This window comes from Cynocephalus volans, chromosome X, assembly GCF_027409185.1.
Source record: "Cynocephalus volans isolate mCynVol1 chromosome X, mCynVol1.pri, whole genome shotgun sequence".
NCBI classification, from domain to species: Eukaryota; Metazoa; Chordata; class Mammalia; order Dermoptera; family Cynocephalidae; genus Cynocephalus; species Cynocephalus volans.
Genome location: NC_084478.1, coordinates 121,747,766 through 121,764,225, shown reverse-complemented (window position 1 = coordinate 121,764,225; position 16,460 = coordinate 121,747,766). Strand labels below are relative to the sequence as shown.

General features: G+C 40.8%; 1 protein-coding gene and 1 pseudogene across 1 annotated transcript in view; one reads left to right on the top strand and one right to left on the bottom strand.

Annotated features, from left to right (window-relative positions):
• Nucleotides 1-16,460, top strand: part of TRPC5 (transient receptor potential cation channel subfamily C member 5) — a 167,735-nt gene that overhangs the window by 72,190 nt on the left and 79,085 nt on the right. The window lies entirely within an intron of this gene.
• LOC134367078 (large ribosomal subunit protein uL24-like) lies at nucleotides 5,065-8,458 on the bottom strand (annotated as a pseudogene).

Below are 16,460 nucleotides of genomic sequence, written 5' to 3'. Positions count from 1 at the left end.
AATTAAAACTACAATGAGATTCACAAAACCCCACCAGAATAGCTAAAGTTTAAAAGACTGACCATACCAAGCATTGAGGAGAACATGGAGGAAATGGAACTCTCATACACTGCTGGTGAAAGTGTTAAGTGGCACAACTACTTTGGAAACTATTTGGCAGTATCTATTAAACATACCTCTATCACATGACAGTGCAATTCTACTCCTAAGTATATAACCAAAATAAAAGAGTGTGAATATCCACCAGAATACATATACAAAAATGTCAAAAGAATCTCATGAATATTCATAACCAACTTTTTTAAAAAGTAGATTTCATATCATTCCATATATATGAATTCAAAGACCAGACAGACAAATCTATGGGACAGAAGTGAACAGAGTGGTCACCTTTGGGTAGGGGGTTATTGACTGTAAAGGGATATGAGGAAGCCTTGTGGAGTGCTGGGATTGTTCCATGTCTTGATATGATTACATATGCAAAAAAGCAAAAAAGCATTAAGATGCACCCTTAGAATTTGTGCACATCACTGTACAGGGGTCTTCAAAAAGTTCATGGAAAGATTCACCATTGTCTTTTAATTACATTTTTCCACAAACTTTTTGAAGTACCCCATATGCCATACCTAAAAAACTTATTTTATTTTTTAATTTCGGGTCTTCTTATAAAACTAGAGAAAACAGCAAGAGAGTGATGAGAGTCTTGCTAGGGTTTGGCAGGACAGTCACCAGAGCTAATGAAAATGGAATGAAGTATGAATGTGCAGGGAAGGGTTCCTTTGGCCTGTGTGGCTCTCCACTTCATGGCAGTGCTGAGGCAAGAGGCCCTGATTGCCAGACAGAGTTTTTAATTGATACAAGGTGAGATAACCCACATCTTACAAGAGGCGCAGAAAGATAGCTGGGACAGAGGCCATGCTAGCCATCTGCTAACTAGGATCTTTAACTCCACTTAATTTTTATTAATCTCTCTCCCTCCTATGACATTTTTGTCAGCACAACTAATCAAAAGCCACCATTTTTCTTTTAACTGAAAGCTCTACCCTGCTACTTTGCAATGCTCCTAACCAGAAAACTGGCAATAAGTGTCTAACACTAGGATGGAAAAGGAGTAAAGGAGCAAAGGAATCCAAATCCTCTGGGTCTCTGTTTATAGTTGATAAGCTTTTCTGCATCAGGCAAGGTAAATTAGTTTATATCCAAGGGGAACAGAGGCAGTTATGTGGGAGAGATTAAAATGTGCCTTTGGTGAGTATGGGTGCCGGCTTCCTATTTACAAACAGGAAATTTTTTCATAGCGCTCCCTTTTCTTGGCTGCAGTACCATTTGGATGCATGTATTCGATATAGATTTTTTTTAAAAAAACCACCTCTACATATACATAACTTCTCATTGCTTTCCCCACCCCAAGGAAACATCAAGGGGACCTTGTCCCCAAAAGGCATATGTTATAATTTTTACATAGCAGGAGCATCTCTGGGGGAATACAGTGAACAAAACAACAGGATTTACCCTTTACACTCTTTTTTTAAAGCTACAAACCTGTGCCAAAAAAAAAAAACTGTGTGCAATAAGGCATTTGCCTGTTATAGGATCTGACATTTAAAATCCCCATGAACCATCTTTAATTTATCAAGAAAGAAAAGAATTGTGCAGCTGAGGAGCTAAACATGGGCCCTTCTTGAAAATATATGAAAAATTCAAAACAGAAACTGAATAAAGGGGGAGTAGGAAATGTCCTTATGGTCATTTTAAACCAAAGTCTACTGAATTTCTTTCCTCCTCCTCCAGATTTGCTCGTTGCTGCAGAGAGAATCGCAGACTCCTGCTTACCCTTCAGAAAAACAACTTGGTCACTAGAGAAAACAACCACTTTTTAAAATATATCTCTGGTTATTTTCCTAGACAGACATGTAGTTTCCTCAAAACACTGTTCAAACATGAAGACAGCCACCCCATCTTGACATAGTGGGACCCTGCACAGGATTGTCCCTGAAGCTTGGCTGCTGTGAGAAGCCCCCAGAAAGTCTGAAAAGAGATGTAATACTTCTAGAAAGATTTTTGGTTTTTTAATATTACCAGTGCAGAGGACAGGGTCTAAAATAAGGGAAATAAAATCAGAACTTGGAGGTAACAGGAAAAGAGGTTCTATTTCCAAGTCTTCCCTCAGCTTTCTAAGAGGGAAAAAAGAAAGTTGTGTTTGTTTGTATGTTCTCTTTGGGAGAGACAACATAATGATACTAGTAGTTATAAGGATAGGATCTGGTGTCAAAGAGACCTACATTTGGATTCCAACTTCAACGTTTACTAACTGGAGGGATGCTAAACTACTCTTTGCCTCAGTTTCCTCATCTGTAAAATGATAATAACAGTTGTTGAGAATTACATGAGTTAATACATGCAACAAGTTTAGAATGGTGTCTCACATATGGTAAGTGCCTAATAAATGCTAGCTGATATAATTGTGCCAAAGAAATTCCAGGATCCAGGAAACTGTGTAGTACATCCTGGCTACTGGTTCATGACACCTGGAAGGCAAAAGAGGAGATGGCTACAGGCATTACAAAAACTGGAAGGAAGTACCAGAGATACAACTCATCTCATAGAACCAACATTAGACGATTGACTTTGAACTTGGACAAAGAGGTGAGGGAACAGGACTGTCTTGGGCTCTTACTCGTAGCTCATGCATGACCCTTACACGAGACCTGAAAACAATTAACAACCGTAGGGAATTCTTGGGGATTATCAAATCCTCCTAGTCTAACTTCCTCTGACTTTGAAGCACTTCCTCACTCAGGCTCTGAGCTCTGGCAGGGCTGTAGCTACATGTGCACCATTTCTGCCGTGGCGAAAGCTGACTACACTGTGGATTACTCATTACCTATGCTCCCAATACACTGCCAGCTGCACAGAGAAGGCCCTCCACTTGGTATTATGGCAATGGTTCTTTCAAAGCATTGACCAGTTATTCCTTGGAAACATCCACTTGGAAAGTAATTGGCAAGGTCATTGAAGCTAGATAATGAAGGCCCATTACTCTATGTCTAGCATGACTTCGCTGGAACCAGCCCAGATTTTCAAGTCTTCCTATGTGAATCATTTGGGAATGAAAGGAAGCAATCTGCAAATATCTTTGTTTACCCTTTACTCCTTACCATCCTAGCCTGAATTTGCTCCTGAACTTCAGAAATACATCTCAGAAATTAAACAAGAGCAAGACTAAGCACGAATTGTGGCCTCCTCTCTGTTTCGGTGGCAAATGCCAGCTTGCCAAGAGAGACCAGATTCATTTATTTTACCACCTGGAAAAAAGATCAGAGATCACATATTTCTTCCCTCTGCCTGCAAATGTGCTTAATGCCTGTCCACCAAAGGAAGGGTGCTTTTGTTTTTAATAATTTCAAAATAAAATTCCCTTGGTAGTTCATTCCAGTGTTTTACAGTTTCCTCCCTCTGATAATTATATCCTCAGCACATTTACATATATTAACTTACAATAATCCTGTGCAGTAAGGATTATACCTATTTTACAACTGAGGAAGTAAAGACCCAAAGAGGCTAAGTGACTTGCCAAGACTGCACAGCAGAGCAAGGATAAGAAGCTGATTCTTCAGACTTTAGATCCTTTGTGCAGTCTGCTACACTGTGGTCTGCCTAATGATGCTCTGGGGACCTCCAAATCATCAGCAGAATAGGAACCAGTGTTCAGATATCAATAAAAACACAATGTAGCCATGGCAGCTGGCTTACCAAGTGGATCAAAGGCCAAAACTCCCCTTGAGAACAAGCATTTCATTGCCCCCATCCCTATGTACTATTGTTCCCAGAATGCACCTACCATTAGAAAGCCCTAGTAAAAAGGAAAGATACCAAAAACCTAGATGAACATTAAAGTCATCTTAAGACCATATTCTGATCCATGATAATAAAAAATAAGATAAGAGTACTTGGGCTCCTGCTTTCTAACTTCTTCATTTTTTACCTCTGACATAGATATACTCACAATAAATTGGAAGAAATGAAGCAGAAAAAAAATTACTAATACTTTAAAAAGAAAAATGCTTTGCCCTTGCACATGAATTTCCTTTCATAACTCTACCTCCCAAGGTTTGTAAAGTGTTTTATTTTTTTTTTTTTTTAATTTTATTTTGTCGATATACATTGTGGCTGATTAATGCTCCCCATCACCAAAACCTCCCTCCCTCCTCCTTCCCCCCCACCCCCCCAAAAATGTCATTTCTGTTTGCTTGTCGTATCAACTTCAAGTAATTGTGGTTGTTATATCTTCTTCCCCCCCCCCCCCAGTTTTGTGTGTGTGTGTGTGTGTGTGTGTGTGTGTGTGTGTGTGTGTGTGTGTGAATTTATATATTAATTTTTAGCTCCCACCAATAAGTGAGAACATGTGGTATTTCTTTCTGTGCCTGACTTGTTTCACTTAATATAATTCTCTCAAGGTCCATCCATGTTGTTGCAAATGGCAGTATTTCATTCGTTTTTATAGCTGAGTAGTATTCCATTGTGTAGATGTACCACAGTTTCCGTATCCACTCATCAGATGATGGACATTTGGGCTGGTTCCAACTCTTGGCTATTGTAAAGAGTGCTGCAATGAACACTGGGGAACAGGTATACCTTCGACTTGATGATTTCCATTCCTCTGGGTATATTCCCAACAGTAGGATAGCTGGGTCGTATGGTAGATCTATCTGCAGTTGTTTGAGGAACCTCCATACCGTTTTCCATAGAGGCTGCACCATTTTGAGTCCCACCAACAATGTATGAGAGTTCCTTTTTCTCCGCAACCTCGCCAGCATTTATCGTTCTTCTGACCATGAAATAAGGCACTGATGTCAAGCTGTGGTGGGCAGTGTTTTAAACATGGGTAAAGAGTGAATCCCATTGCCTATATGCTTGACACTCAGATAATGCACACCAAGGCCACAGCGCCATCCTCTGGCAAGAGCACTCCCAACATCGAACCAGAATGCTGCTCAGGTAAAAAGATGGAGTTTTCCTTATAGGATTCCCCCCTTTTTTTTTTTGTTTTCATCTTGGCAGTTTTTAATGAAAGTCATATGTAAAGTTACTTAATTCCTGCATCTTCTCAATTGTTTCTTCCTTATATTTGCCCCTTCCTTTCCTATTGGCAAGGTTTGGCTTTCCGTTCAAGGACCTTTTTTTGGTCCTTGTCCAGTTTTAGCCTGGTTAGTACATAACCACCTTGCTGGGGTGAATGCCCACATGGACAGTGTGCCAATAGCCCTTTCCTGCTGTGCCCGTTCAATGTAGATGACATATTTCTTCCTGTAAACCTGGACTACTTTGCCAATTTGCTGAACTTTATAGTGTCCTTGCATAACCTGAACTTTATCATCTTTTTGAATGGGCATGGATCGAACATTGTACTTCTGTCTCAGCTTTTTGGAAAGAGGGGAAGATGTAATCTTCCTGCGAATGTGGGAAGGTGCATTGAATGCCTTTTACGGTTCCTGCTTCCATCAGAAATCACAGAGGGATTGAACTTCGTTTTGGCCGCTGCCACCTCAGCAATGGCTGCAAAAGGGACGAGCTAAGATTCTCTTTTTAATATTTGCTAGAGGCAGGGGAATCTCAAGGAAGCCTCACTCAACAGGAACAAAATATCTCCACTCTTATGACTGATATTACCAGGTTAAATATTTATGTTCTAAAACACACTTTTAATTAAATATAATGGCCACTCCACCTAACTACCCTTGTTAAAGTCACCAGAGACTTCTGCACTAATAAATCCAATTGTTAATTCTTAGTCTTCATCTTACTTGTCCTATAAGCAGCATTTGACACAGTTGATCACTCCCCAAGTCTTCCTCTTCATCTATTGCACTGTCTTGGTGATCTCATACAGGCTATAAATAACATCTATATGCAGATGACTCCCAAATTTATTTAGCCGCTCAGACCTTTCTCGGAATCCCATACTTCTGTATCTAATTGTCTTCACATTGATTTCTGATCTCTAAAACTCAGTATGTCCGAAACTGGATCCTTAGTCTTCCCTTCAAAGCCTACTCCACCTACAGCTTTCCCCTTCTCAGTAGATTTTATAACTGCTCAGAGTATAAAATCTTAGGTTTATCTGACTCTTCTTTTGCCCACAACCCACGGCCAATCCGCCAGGATATACCATTGGCTCCACATTCAAAACATATTCACAATCTAATCATTTGGCATTATAAGCCACCTTATTTCAACAGCCTCCTAACAGGATTCCCCTTGCCTACCTTCACTACAGTCTGTGCTCAACACAACAGCCAGAGTGATCCCTTTATAATGGACGTCAAATTATGTCACTCCTCCATTTAAAACCCTCTGATGGTGACATTTCCTTCAGAGTAAAACCTAAGTCCTTATAGTGGCTTACATGGTCCTCTATAATATGCCACTTCATACTTCATCTTCTATTTTCCCTTCCCTCTGTTCCAGCCACTCTGGCCACTTTGTCATTCCTCAGATTCACCAGGCACTCTCCCTCTTTAAGCACTTAGCACTGGCTATTTCTTATGCCTGGAATGGTCTTGACTGGGGTATATGAATAGCTAAATCCCTCACCTCCTTCAGACTCTTTGCTTATATTGTGCCTTCTCAATGAGGGCTTTACTTACCACATTTTAAAAACAACTTCTGGTCTATGTTTCAGTCCCTGTACTGACCAACCACTAATAATAAGAATAAGAATAATAATAACAACAACAGCAACAACAACAATAATAATAATAGTACTAACAACAAATTTTTTAAATTAAATTGAACCTCCCCCTCCCAACCTCAGACTCCTGAATCTTCCTCACTCTGCTCTACTTTTTCATTTTTCTTTTTTCTTTTTTTCACTTTTCTTAGAACTTATCACTTTCTACAGATATTATATGGTTTACTTCTTTGTTATGAATATCATTTATTTTCTGGCTCCACTCTCTAGAACGTTATGCTCCATGAAGGCAGGGATCTCTGTTTTTTTCTAAGTGTAAGAACAGTGTCTACCACATAGTAGGTATTCAATAAATAATTGCTGAATGAATAATAGGACTAATAATTCCTTACATTTTATAGCTTTTTATACTTTTTCTAGTGCTTTCACATGGTATCTTATTTGATTTTCAGAATTACCATGTGAGGTGGGTATGGCAACACAGAGTTTATTATCTCTATTTCACACTCAGGAAAATCAAAATCCAAAGAGGCAAAATGTCACATAGCTACCCAACGTCACACAGCTGGAATGTGGTAGAACCAGGAACATAGTTCTGCACTCTCTTTTCATAGCATCCAACATTTTACTGTAAAGCTCTAGTCCTCAAGGAAAGGCCTTCCAGATTCTTTGTTAGGACAGAGACATGCCCTGCTTGTGTCCTTAACCCAGTACCTCAAAGCTTAAAGTATTTCACCAGCACATGGGAATACAAATATATGAAGTCATGTAAAGACTTGAGTTTATGTGGGGAATCGCCTTGTGAATATCAAAGGAAATGATTCCCAAATGGCACTCTCTCCAAGAAAGGAAGGAACATTTGCATAACCCAGCTACTCAGTGGAATAAATCATTCGTTTCTTCCTAACCAGTTCTGCCTTCATCTTGCATTGAACATTAAACCAGTTCTCCAAAGCAATATAACAGCACACAAGGGAATTTACAGTCCAAGAAGGCATCTGCAACCTAAAGTACATCTCAGTGGCCTCTTCCACTAAGCCACTAAACTGCCCATGTTGAAAGCTCTCCCCCACTGTCACTGCCACATAAGAAGAGTGGAGACCATCCCTTTAAATGTGCCACCAAAGAGGAAGCTGGTGTTTGCTTGGCAGGGAAGAACAGGATATCTCATGCTTGGCATACTGCTACCATTGGCGTCTAATCCAGACACTGCAGGATCCTGCAGGGGAGGCAACTATTTTGTCCTCAGGATAACACACTGGAAGATACAGCTATATTTACATGCAGACTTCTTAATAGAGATGCCTGTCACCCCTGCTAATCTCACAGGAGGTGACAGAAATGACACAGCCAGGGAAAGGTAAGCCAAGTCCTCAGTGCCTTCTGGCAGCTGAATCCACAATACTAGAGAGGGTGGCCTTGATCTATTTCCCTGGCCCCCAAAATGTCATTATACCAGGAATGTGTCTAGTAACCCTCACAAGAATTACTAAGTAGACAGGGTTTGTCTTCAATGCCCTGTTAGAACTCTCTTTTCCAGATCACAGCACATTGAGTGGTTGAGGCTTGACTCTACTACCTAGTCAGCTCTTCTGCCAGGCTCAATAAATATTCCCTAATGAAACAGCAAGCATCAGTTCAATAAATAATCCTCAGGCTGAAAACAGAAGCTTGATGCAAGCACAATCTACCAAATGCTTGGAAGACTTTAGATAATACATGAATGCAAACATCACTGGGACATGAAGGTACAACAGCCTCCGCCATGCAGGCGTATACTGAAGCATTTAACATTGGAGAAGTAGGAAGGATGGAGGAAAGAGACATTTTTAAGGAGGAGAGTATGGGAAGCAAAGAGTCCTGGGTTCAAGTCTAAAAGTTTTCTTACCTTAGCAGGTCACTTAAGCTTGCTGTGACTTGCTTTCCTGATGAGAAATATAGCTTGAGCAAGTATTGCTTCTGTGATTAACACAATGTTTAATTAGGGGGAGATGTACCATTACTTTAGTTAGAAAAAAGTGTAGCTTTTGGGTACAAACATAGATTTAAACTCTACCTCTGACACTTACTAACTGTATGGCCAGGATGAGTTGGATACACTCAGCCTTAACCAGCCCCTAACTAGGCCAAGACCCTGACTAGTTCTTAACTGGGATGATAAAGCCTTAACTGGCCCTGGCTTTGCCTTAGCTAGACTCTGACTAGGCATTAATTAGGCTTTGGCTAGGCCTTAACTAGGCTCTGACTAGGACTTAACTAAGTCTAGACCTTAATAGGCCTTAAATGGGCTCAGGTCCTTGCTATAACTTAAATTAGACTCTGAATAGGCCTTCTCTACATATAGGTCCTGGCAAGGCCTTAACTAGATTCCGATTAGATGTTAACTAGGCATAGTCCTTGGCTAAGCTAACTGGGCTCTGACTAGGACTTAACTAGGCTTAAGCCTGGCTAGACTATAACTAGGCCCAGTATTTGACTTAACTAGACTCTGACTAAGTATTAACTAGGCTTTGGCCCTGGCTAGACCTTAACTGGGCTGGCTAGACCTTAACTGGGCTGGCTAGACCTTAACTAGAATGTCTAGGCCCTAAGTAGGCTTAGGTCCTAGCTATACTTAACTAAAGTCTATTCAGACCTTTACTAGACTTAGACCCTGACTAGGCTTTAAATAGGTCCAGCCTATGGCTTAACTAAACTGACAGGGCCTTCTCTAGACTTAAACCCTAGATAGGCCATCACTATGCTTTATCTAGGACTTAAACAGGCTTATTCCCTGACTAGGCCTTAAATGGGCTGGCAAAGCCTTAACAAGTATTATGTTCTAGCTAACCTTTAAGTCGGATGAATAGCACTTAACTGAGATAACTAGGCCTTAACTAGATTTAGGCTCTGACTTCACCTCAACATGTCTATGATGAAGACTATAATAGGCTAGTAACTGGTTAAGCCTTAAGTAGATTCTAGCTATGCCTTCTCTAGATTCAGGCCCCAGCAAGGCCTTAACTAGACTTCGACTAGATCTTAACAAGGTATTGGCCCTGGCTAGGGCTTCACTGGGTTCTAAACTATGTTTGGACCATAGTTAAGCCTTAATAGGGATGGCTAAGCCTTAACATGTCTTAGACTCCGAATAGGCCTGAACTGAACCCTGACTGAGCCTCGCTGAGCTTTGATTAAATGTCAGCTGAGCCCTAGAGAGGCCTAAACTGGGCTGACTAGGTCTTAACTGGCCTGAGGAAGCTTTAACTGGACTTTGGCCCTGCTAGGCCTTAAGCACACTGAGTAGGCCTTAATTAGGTTAACTATCCCTCAACTAGTCTCATGCCTTTGCTATACTTTAACTAGATTCCGATTAGGCCATATCTAAACTTAGATCCAGACTGGAACTTAACAAGCTTAAATTCTGACTGGACCTGAATTAAACTCTGACTAAACTTCAACTGAGCACAGACTAAGCCTCAACTAAGGCCTGATTGGGCCTTCACTGGGCTGATGAAGATTTAACTGAGCTTCGGCCCTGGCTAAGCCTTAATTGGGTTCACTAGCCCCTAACTAGTCTATGGCCATTGCTGCACTTTCACTAGACCCTGACTAGACCTTATCTAATCTTAGGTCCTGATAGATTTTTAACAAGGCTTAGGCTCTGACTGATCCTGAACTGAACCCTGACTAAGCCTCAACTGTGTCCTAAGATTTAACAGGACTGATGAAGCTTTAAGTGAGCTTTAGCCCAGGATTTGGTTTAAGTGCACTGACTAGGACTTAACTGGGTTAACTAGCCCTTTACTAGTATAAAGCCCTTGCTATACTTTCACTAGACTGACTAGACCTTATCTAATCTTAGGTTCTGACTAGACCTTAACAACTCTTATCCTCTGAATGGATGTGAACTAAACCCTGGCTGGGCCTGAACTGAACCCTGACTAAGCCTCAAATAAGCCCTCAATTGAACTTTGTCCCTGGGTAGCCTTAAATGTGTTAACTAGACCTTAAAGTACAGGCCCTTTCTGTACTTTCACTAGACTCTGACTACACCTTATCTAAACTTAGGATGTGACTAAATTTTAACAAGTCTTAGGCTCTGACTGAACCTGAACTAAACACTGACTGGGCCTGAACTAAGCCTTGACTTAGACTCAAATGAGCCCTGACTAGGCCTTAACTGTCCTAACTAGGCCTTAATTTGGCCGATAAACCTTTAACTGGCTTTGGTTGAGGCTAGGCCTTAAGTGGACTTGCTATGCCTTAACTGGATTAACTAGCCTAATACTAGTCTCAGTCCCTTTCTATCCTTTCACTAGACTCTGACTAGACTTTATCTAAACTTATCAGCACCGCACTCTCCCGAGTGAGCCACGGGCCGGCCCCTAGACTTTATCTAAACTTAGATCCTACTAGATTTTAGTCATTCTCAGGCTCTGGCTTAGCCTGAACTAAACTCTAACTAGGCCTGAACCAAGCCCCCAATACCCCCAAATGAGAGCTGACTAGCCTTTAACTGTGCTAACTAGTCCTTAGCTGTGCTGATAAAGCTTTAACTGCACTTTGAATCTGGCTAGTTCTTAAGTGGACTGGCTTGGCCTTAACTGGGTTAAGTAGTCCTTAACTAGTCTCAGGTCCTTGCTATACTTTCACTAAATTCTGACTAGGCCTTATCTAATCTTAGTTTCTGACTAGACCTTAACAAATCTTAGGCTCTGACTGAAAATGAACTGAACCCTGATTGGACCCAAACTGAGCCCTGACTAATACTTAAGTGAGCCTTGACTAGGTCTGCCCTGACTAAACCTTAATGGAGCTGATGAAGCTTTAACTGAGCTTTGGCCCTGGCTAGGCCTTAAGTGGACTGGCTCAGCCTTAACTGTGTAAAATAGCCCTTAACTAGCCTCAGGCCCTTGCTATACTTTCACTGGACTCTGACTAGAACCTATCTAATCTGAGATCCTGGCTAGATTTTAAAAAGTCTTAGGCTCTGACTGAACCTGAGCTGTACCTTGACTGGGTCCAAACTTGGCCTGACTTAGATTTAAATGAGCCCTGACTAGGCCTTAATTGGGCTGATGAAGCTTTAACTGAGCTAGGTCTTAACTAGGCTTAGAACCTGACTAGACCTTAACTTGGCCAAGTCCATGACTAGAGCATAACTGGGCTCAAGCTACAGCCGGGCCTTATCTTACCTGAGGTACTGGCTAGGCCTTAACAAAGCTTTGGCCCTGGCCTTCCCTTAATTAAGCACTAGTCAGGCCTTGACTAAATTTGAGTTACTCTTTAGTAAGTGCAACCTCAATCATATACTATTTCTAGCCCTCACCTTCCCTAGTTTGTACCTGATATTACCTCAGTTATGCAGTTTCAGGCTGCCCTCTGTATCATACAAAGCGAAAGGCCATAACCCTCACCTTACCCCACTGCAGCAGGAAGCAGACTGCCTCTAGCCTCACGGCAACAAGTTGTATTTATAATGTAACACAGGAAGCGATCACCGAATAGACGCCCCCCCAAGAAACCAGGGGACACTTTTCTAGGTCACACTCTCCCTGGAAGTATATTTGCCGTTCACCCAATCTAGATGGTCCGTACAACTAATTCCAGGTCACTTATACTTTGTAACAAGATTGTAACAGACACAGAAGAACGTGTTCCCAAGTACGGGAGATGAGAGGTACAGTTTTTACGTACAATGTGCAACTGGCAGTTCAGAAGAGTTAGCTAAGGCACTAGAGTTGCAGTAAAGAGAGTATAAGCTTCACAAGGCAGAACCCTGAGCATTTTTAGACCCTGTGAACTCTCCACAGTTTATCTGTCCTAATGTGAGGAAGTAGCCAGGATGATGTATACTGGCTTGGCCTGTTATAGAATACTAAAATCTTGATGACTGAAGAACAGGATGATAGATCCAGACCAGAGAATGAGCTATCATTTCTGCCTAGCGGTTTCATGTATTCCTACCAATAAAAGACTATAATTGGTTCCAAACATCTGTTATATTATTTGGTTTGGGAGTATTTGTATACATTCATTTTTTAGTGAGATGCATTTGATTTATTCCATATTGGGAGTTCACTTCAGCCCAAGTAATCATTTTTGTCATCTGTGTCAAGTTTTAAGTTAAACTTACATAGGCCAGTACAGTCCTATTATCTTCAAGTACAGAATGACTCAGTATCAACCCTGCATGGACTAACTGAAATTTGTATGTACTGTCCGGGGCAAAAGCAGGTAAGTACCTCTGTTCACAGGATAGTACCTGAACAGGGCCTGTTCCTGTAGGATATAACCACTCCTTACATTAGGCTATGTGCAGCAGTAGGTCAAAAGAACTGACCTGGCGCACAAAGATCAGGGAGTTTATGCATTCATTCATTCAACCCACAAATATTTACTGATCACCTACTGTGTGCTAGATATCATATTGAGTACAGGGAATATGAGGGCAGGCACATATAGGCACAGCCCTTGACCTTGATCTTATTCTACAAATAAAACCAGAGGAGGGTTTGCACAGCCACGAGTTGAAGCCTAGGCAAGGTCAGATGTGATGGGCAAGGCCCAAAATAACAGAATAACAATAGGAAAGAGCTAGGCAAATGGTCATATGGTCAGAAGGACACCAGCAAAAAATGAATATCATCATTAAAAAACATTTTAAAGGAAGGCAGGACCCAGTGCCGCCAGCCACAACCAGGGATGCACAGACTGGGAAAAGCACCCAGGCAGCCTGCCCACTGCCTGCACAGAAGGTGGAAAGACATTCCACGCTCTTGGATTGGAAGAATTAACACTGTGAAAATGTCCATACTACCCAAAGCAATCTACAGATTTAATGCAATCCCCATCAAAATACTAATGACATTCTTCACAGAAATAGAAAAAACAATCCTAACATTCATATGGACAAACAAAAGATCCCAAATAGACAAAGCAATCCTGAGCAAAAAAATAAATGAATAAAGCCAGAGGCAAAACAGTACCTGACTTCATATTATACTACAAAGCTATACTAACCCAAACAACGTGATACTGGCATAAAAACAGACACATTGACCGATGGACCAATGGAATGGAATAGAGAACCCAGAAATCAACCCACATACTTAGAGCCAACTGATCTTTGACAAAGGCAGCAAGAACATACATTGGGGAAAAGACTGCCTCTTCAATAAGTGGTGCTGGGAAAATTGGATATCCATATGTAAAAGAATAAAACTAGATCCATACCTCTCGCCATTTATCAAAATCAACTCAAAATGGATGAAAGACTTAAATATAAGACCTGAAACTATAAAAGTCCTAAAAGAAAACAACAGGGGAAACAGTTCGGATGTAGGATGGGGCAAAGACTTTATGAATAAGACCCCAAAAGCACAGGCAACAAAAGGAAAAATAAACAAATGGTATTAGATCAAACTAAAAAGCTTCTGCACAGCAAAAGAAACAATTAACAGAGCGAAGAGACATCCTACAGCATGGGAGAAAATATTTGCCAACTATGCATCCAACAAGGGGTTAATATCCAGAATATAAAAAGAACTCAAACAACTTAACAGTAAGAAAACAAGTAACTTGATTTAAAAATGAGCTAAGGAGCTGAATAGGCATTTCTCAAAGGAAGACATACAAATGGCCAACAGACACATGAAAAAATGTTCATCATCACTAAGCATCATGGAAATGCAAGTCAAACCAAATTGAGATACCATCTCACACCAGTTAGACTAGCTGTTATCAAAAAGAAAATAACAAATGCTGGTGAGGATACGGAAAAAACGGAACCCTCCTACACTGTTGGTGGGACTGTAAATTGATGCAGCCATTATGGAAAACTGTATGGAGGTTTCTCAAACAACTACAGATAGAACTGCCATAGGATCCAGCAATTCCACTGCTGGGTGTACACCCAAAGGAATGGAAATCATCATGTTGAAAGGATTCCTGCACTCCCATGTTTATAACAGCTCCACTTAACCATAGCCAAGAGTTGGAACCAACCTAAATGTCCACTGACAGACAAATAGATAAGGAAACTGTGGTAATATACTCAATGGAATACTATTCAAACATAAAAAAGAATGAAATTCTGCCATTTGCAACATCATGGATGAACTTAAGAGAAGTTTGTGTTGAGTGAAATAAGCCAGGCACAGAAAGAGAAATACTGCATGTCCTCACTCATAAATGGGAGCTAAAAAAAGAAAGAACCAAAAAAACAAAAAGTAAGAAAGAAAGAGAAAGAAACAACAATTACAATAATGCATTGAACTTTCAATAAAAAAGAGAACAGAACTGCAGTTATTAGAGGTGGGAAAGGGGGTGGGGGAGAAGGATTAGCAAGAATTTGGTTAAGGGTCACAAAAATTGATTATTTTTTGTAAACGTGAGTATACTAATTATCCTGATTTGATCACTACTCATTGTACACAGGTATTGATATTCGAATCTCTTCCCCACAAATATGTATCATCAATTATGTTTCAATTTTTAAAAAACTGTCAAAAAAAAAGATAGGATATGGGTTACCAATGGTCCCCTCATCCTCAGATGAAAAGCAGAAAAATAAATAAAAGAATGGAATCAACGTCCATTCAAGTGCAACACAAGGAAAGGGATTTTGAAGATACAAAAAAAAAACAAAACAAAACACAAAACTGGGCACTGTCCACCCCCTTCCCCTCACATACATACCTCATTTTGGTCATATGATATGGTTCAGTATTAAAGCATTGCATTAAACAGCTTGTTTCAGAGTGATCCCCTGTTGTCAATCCCCCTCCAGGCCAAAACCACCCTGGCACTGCCTTGTGTTGCTACTATGTACCAGGCAGCCAGGCACTGTGCTAAAAACTTTTCATGCAATAGTATCTCATTTCATCCTCATAGCAATCCTAGGAGATAGGCAGTATTATTATTCCCATTTTACAGATAAGGAAACTGAGGCTTATACAAGGGCAGAGAAGTACTTATACAAGGGCACACGGTTAATAAGTAGCAAAGCCAGAGTTTGACCTCAGGTCTGTCCAATTCCAAAGCCTACATACCAGAGACTCTGTAGTATGGAGACTAGAGCAGGGGCCAGAAAACTTTTTCTGTAGAGGGCCAGGTGGCAAATATTTTAGACATTGTAGGCCATATGGTCTCTGTTGTAATTACTCAACTCTGCTATTATAGCGCAAAAGCAGCCGTAGGTAATACATAAACAAATGACGTGGCTATATTCCCATAAAACTTCATTGACAAAAACAGGTAATGGGCTGAATTTGGCCCCCAGGCTGTAGTTTGGTAACCTGTGGGTGAGAGCATCAGTGGTGTGCTCAGATAGACTTGGGTTCAAAACCTGGCTCTCACCACTTCCTAGACACATCCTTTAGTCTCCCTGTGTCTCAGTTTCTTCATCTGTAGAACAGCAATATTATCTCCTTCATAGAGTCACTATGAGGATTAAGGATTAAAGGAATGAATAAATACGAAGTGTCTGGCACATAGTAAAGTGCTCAATAAATCATTGCTATTTAAAGCCCACCACAAGGCTGGTCCCTAGAAGGAACGAGAAACAGCCCAGGTTAGGTAAGTACCACTCTCTAAAAATCAAGCTATCAAGGCCCCAGTGGTCTTGATACTCAGCAGAAAGAATTACTCCCTTAGACTTCCAGCTAATTTGACTCTCCCTTCAGCTACATGAACCGTGTTTTCTTGTGAATTTCTTTCCTAATTCAGTCGTTAGTGAGAAAGTCTGGCTTCACTGTAGGTCTTGTCAGGCGCTGGGAACCCTGTG